This window comes from Balaenoptera ricei, chromosome 15, assembly GCF_028023285.1.
Source record: "Balaenoptera ricei isolate mBalRic1 chromosome 15, mBalRic1.hap2, whole genome shotgun sequence".
NCBI classification, from domain to species: Eukaryota; Metazoa; Chordata; class Mammalia; order Artiodactyla; family Balaenopteridae; genus Balaenoptera; species Balaenoptera ricei.
This window is the reverse complement of record NC_082653.1, coordinates 34004041-34010143: the sequence shown is the minus strand read 5'-3', so window position 1 is coordinate 34010143 and position 6103 is coordinate 34004041.

Here is a 6103-nt window from a genome sequence, read left to right as displayed (position 1 = left end):
GAGCTAACATCATTAAATGAAGGGGTCTTTTTTTTGCTGTGTGTGTGTGTGTGTGTGTGTGTATGGGTGTGTGTGTGTGTGTGTAATTTTTTTTTTTTAAGATAAAGGAAACCTGGAAATACATGATGGAAAAGTGAGAGGAAATGGGAGAAGGCTGAGGATACAAGACAGTGGGGAGAGAATGTGAAAAATCAGGGGAGGGTTAGGCACTGCATCCTTGCTGCCAGGAGTTCTTGAACCAGAGCATCTGAGAATTCCACACCTTATATCCAAATGGGCCACACACCTTCTAGAGAGTCAGTGAGCAAGTATTAATCAGGATCCCAGGGGTACCTGGCAAAGTAACCAGAACGCTTTCACAGCTTGAATACACATGAATTACATTCTCATAAAATAATAAATTGTGCTTAAGGCATCTGACATTAAGCTGCAAATGCTGAAGGAGGCCAAGGAAAAAATAACAGTGAGAGAGGGGTCCTGAGTCTTGTGTCTTCTGTGAATGCACTATCCAGAGAGACAGCAGTTGGAAAGGATTCACTTGGGTGGATTTGTAGAATTCTTGCTTCAGCTGCTGGTAAAACCACTTTCTCCAATGCACAGCTTTCAGGTATTTAAGAAAAAAGCAATGAGAGAATAAGGCCAGTGGGTTGCAAGCAGGTAAGCAGGCTTGAGTCTGGTCCACAAGCCTATTTGCTGACAGAATCATTTATCCCAAAGGGGCTGTCATTTGGGTCTCCTTAACATGGGCTTTCTCCATCCAAGCAAGAAACTGGCGTAGGTGTCCACAGAAACGACTGTGCAGAGATAGCCCAAGCCCGCAAGGGACAGTTTGGGTTTTCTGAACACTGTGTTTTTCTGGTAAACGAACCATGAGGACTGATCAGCTCTGAAAGGTCTAAAACCATGGCCCATGGACCAATAACATTCAGGGATGTGGCCGTAGAGTTCTGTCAGCATGAGTGGGAATTTCTCGACCCTGTTCAGAAATTGTACTGGGATGTGATGATGGAGAACTATAGTAACTTGGTCTCAGTGGGCCATTCCATTTCTAAACCAGACGTAATTGTTTTATTGGAGCCAGGGAAAGAACCCTGGATGGTTGTGAGGGAAGAAACAAGAAGCTGGAGTACAGATTTGGATTCAAGTTATAAAATAATCAGCGATAGAAAAACTTTTATATCTGGAAAATGTTCATCTCTTTTTCTGCATCAGAGAATTCAGAGTGGTGAGAAACTCTATGAAGATAAAGAATGTGGGAAGGCCTTTAGTTATGCCTCAAACCTTGCTCAACATGGAAGAGTTCATATTGGAGCAGACAGCCAGGACTCCAAGATGGCATCAGTCGTACCACTGAAGGAGAAGTTCCTGGATGTCAAATTAGGGGAGCTACCACACTGGATACTAATGCAGGATTTCATCCCTAAATGCATTGCTGGAGCATTTCAAAGAGGTTATTACCGGTATTACCACAAGTATTTTAACGGGAAGAAGGGGAGTGTCGCTGGGCTTTCTACGGTGCTGGCAGCTTATGTGCTTTTCAACTACTGCCATTCTTTTTATTTTTTAATTAATTAATTATTTATTTATTTTTAGCTGTGTTGGGTCTTCGTTTCTGTGCGAGGGCTTTCTCTAGTTGCGGCGAGCGGGGCCACTCTTCATCGCAGTGCACGGGCCTGTCACTATCGCGGCCTCTCTTGTTGCAGAGCACGGGCTCCAGATGCGCAGGCTCAGTAGTTGTGGCTCACGGGCCCAGTTGCTCCGCGGCATGTGGGATCTTCCCAGACCAGGGCTCGAACCCGTATCCCCTGCATTGGCAGGCAGATTCTCAACCACTGCACCACCAGGGAAGCCCAACTACTGCCATTCTTACAAGGAACTTAAACATGTGAATTCCCTGGCGGTCCTGTGGTTAGGACTCCATGCTTTCACTGGCTAGGGCCTGAGTTTGATCCCTGCTCAGGGAACTACAATCCCGGATTTTGGGGTCTTGGTTCCCCAGCTGGGGGTCAAATCTGAGCCCCTGTGGTGGAGTGCCAAGTCCCGACCGCTGGACCACCAGAGAATTCCTGGCCCCAGGGAATATTAATTGGCATGAGCTCTCCCGGAGGTCTCCATCTCCGCACCAAGACCCGGCTCTACCCAACAGCCTGCAAGCTCCAGTGCAGGACGCCTCAGGCCAAACAACCAGCAAGACAGAAACACAGCCTCATCCATCACCCATCAGCCTAAAGTTGTACTAAGCTCACGGACACCTCAAAACTCACCCCTTGACACGGCCCTGCCCACCAGAGAGACAAGACCCAGCTCCACCCACCAGAGCACAGGCACCAGTCCCTCCCACCAGGAAGCCTACACAAGCCCCTGTACCAATCTCACCCAATGGGGGCAGAGACCAGAAGCAAGAGGAACTATGACCCTGCAGCCTGCAGAAAGGAGACCACAAACACAGTAAATTAGACAAAATGAGATGACAGAGGAATATGTTGCAGATGAAGGAATAAGGTAAAAAGAAAAGAAATCTTCCATAAACATGAGTAGCCAAATGAGTACCACTGAAGAGGGCACACTCTACATTCCTGACCATGACCTTTGCCTGGCAGCCCTGAATCATTTCATATCCTAATGGAAAATTAACAATAAAAGATGACTGGTTAAAAAAAAAAAAAAAGGATCTCTCAGCAACTTTCAAGTATGTAATACAGTAGTATTAACTCTACTCACCATGTTGTATGTTACATCCCCATGACTTATTTTATAATTGGAAATTTGTAGCTTTTGACTACCTTCACCCATTTCACCCACTGCCTCTGGCAATCATCAATATGTTCTCTATCTATGGCTTTGGTTTCACTTTTGGGTTTTTTTTTTTTTTTTTTTGGATTTCACATATAAGCGAGATCATACAGTATTGGTATTTGTCTTTCTCTGTCTGACTTCACTTAGTGTGATGCCCTCAAGATCCATCCATGTTGTCACAAATGGCAGGATTTCCTTCTTTTAATGACTAATATTTGACTGTATATATGCCACATTTTAAAAAACCCATTCAGACTGAGCTCTGACTGCCACAGCAACAGTCAGCTCTACCCACCACCAGAGCCTCCCATCAAGCCTCTTAGATAGCCTCAACCACCAGAGGGCAGACAACAGAAGCAAGGAAAACTATAATCCTGCAGCCTGTGGACCAAAAACACAGTTACAGAAAGATAGAGAAGATGAAAAGGCAGAGGGCTATGTCCCAGATGAAGGAACAAGATAAAACCCCAGAAAAACAACTAAATGAAGTGGAGATAGGCAACCTTCCAGAAAAAGAATTCAGAATAATGATAGTGAAGATGATCCAGGACCTCGGAATAAGAATGGAGGCAAAGATTGAGAAGATGCAAGAAATGATTAACAAAGACCTAGAAGAATTAAAGAACAAACAAACAGAGATGACCAATACAATAACTGAAATGAAAACTACACTAGAAGGAGTCAATAGCAGAATAACTGAGGCAGAAGAACGGATAAGTGACCTGGAAGACAGAATGATGGAATTCACTGCTGCAGAACAGAATAAAGAAAAAAGAATGAAAAGAAATGAAGACAGCCTAAGAGACCTCTGGGACAACATTAAACGCAACAACATTCGCATTATAGGGGTCCCAGAAGGAGAAGAGAGAGAGAAAGGACCCGAGAAAATATTTGAAGAGATTATAGTCGAAAACTTCCCTAACATGGGAAAGGAAATAGCCACCCAGGTCCAGGAAGCGCAGAGAGTCCCATACAGGATAAACCCAAGGAGAAACACGCCGAGACACATAGTAATCAAAGTGGCAAAAATTAAAGACAAAGAAAAATTATTGAAAGCAGCAAGGGAAAAACGACAAATAACATACAAGGGAACTCCCATAAGGTTAACAGCTGATTTCTCAGCAGAAACTCTGCAAGCCAGAAGGGAGTGGCAGGATATACTTAAAGTGATGAAAGGGAAGAACCTACAACCAAGATTACTCTACCCGGCAAGGATCTCATTTAGATTTGATGGAGAAATCAAAAGCTTTACAGACAAGCAAAAGCTAAGAGAATTCAGCACCACCAAACCAGCTCTACAACAAATACTAAAGGAACTTCTCTAAGTGGGAAACACAAGAGAAGAAAAGGACCTACAAAAACAAACCCAAAACAATTAAGAAAATGGTCATAGGAACATACATATCGATTATTACCTTAAACGTGAATGGATTAAATGCCCCAACCAAAAGACATAGACTGGCTGAATGGATACAAAAACAAGACCCATATATATGCTGTCTACAAGAGACCCACTTTAGACCTAGGGACACATACAGACTGAAAGTGAGGGGATGGAAAAAGATATTCCATGCAAATGGAAATCAAAAGAAAGCTGGAGTAGCTATACTCATATCAGATAAAATAGACTTTAAAATAAAGAATGTTACAAGAGACAAGGAAGGACACTACATAATGATCCAGGGATCAATCCAAGAAGAAGATATAACAATTATAAATATATATGCACCCAACATAGGAGCACCTCAATACATAAGGCAACTGCTAACAGCTATAAAAGAGGAAATCGACAGTAACACAATAATAGTGGGGGACTTTAACACCTCACTTACACCAATGGACAGATCATCCAAAATGAAAAAAAATAAGGAAACAGAAGCTTTAAATGACACAATAGACCAGATAGATTTAATTGATATATATCGGACATTCCATCCAAAAACAGCAGATTACACGTTCTTCTCAAGTGCGCACGGAACATTCTCCAAGATAGATCACATCTTGGGTCACAAATCAAGCCTCAGTAAATTTAAGAAAATTGAAATCATATCAAGCATCTTTTCTGACCACAACGCTATGAGATTAGAAATGAATTACAGGGAAAAAAACGTAAAAAGGACAAACACATGGAGGCTAAACAATACGTTACTAAATAACCAAGAGATCACTGAAGAAATCAAAGAGGAAATCAAAAAATACCTAGAGACAAATGACAATGAAAACACAACGACCCAAAACCTATGGGATGCAGCAAAAGCAGTTCTAAGAGGGAAGTTTATAGCTATACAAGCCTACCTAAAGAAACAAGAAAAAGCTCAAGTAAACAATCTAACCTTACACTTAAAGAAACTAGAGAAAGAAGAACAAACAAAACCCAAAGTTAGCAGAAGGAAAGAAATCATAAAGATCAGAGCAGAAATAAATGAAATAGAAACAAAGAAAACAATAGCAAAGATCAATAAAACTAAAAGTTGGTTCTTTGAGAAGATAAACAAAATTGATAAGCCATTAGCCAGACTCATCAAGAAAAAGAGGGAGAGGACTCAAATCAATAAAATCAGAAATGAAAAAGGAGAAGTTACAACAGACACTGCAGAAATACAAAGCATCCTAAGAGACTACTACAAGCAACTTTATGCCAATAAAATGGACAACCTGGAAGAAATGGACAAATTCTTAGAAAGGTATAACCTTCCAAGACTGAACCAGGAAGAAATAGAAAATATGAACAGACCAATCACAAGTAATGAAATTCAAACTGTGATTAAAAATCTTCTAACAAACAAAAGTCCAGGACCAGATGGCTTCACAGGTGAATTCTATCAAACATTTAGAGAAGAGCTAACACCCATCCTTCTCAAACTCTTCCAAAAAATTGCAGAGGAAGGAACACTCCCAAACTCATTCTATGAGGCCACCATCACCCTGATACCAAAACCAGACAAAGACACTACAAAAAAAGAAAATTACAGACCAATATCACTGATGAATATAGATGCAAAAATCCTCAACAAAATACTAGCAAAGAGAATCCAACAACACATTAAAAGGATCATACACCACGATCAAGTGGGATTTATCCCAGGGATGCAAGGATTCTTCAATATACGCAAATCAATCAATGTGATACACCATATTAACAAATTGAAGAATAAAAACCATATGATCATCTCAATAGATGCAGAAAAAGCTTTTGACAAAATTCAACACCCATTTCTGATAAAAACTCTCCAGAAAGTGGGCATAGAGGGAACCTACCTCAACATAATAAAGGCCATATATGACAAACCCACGGCAAACATCATTC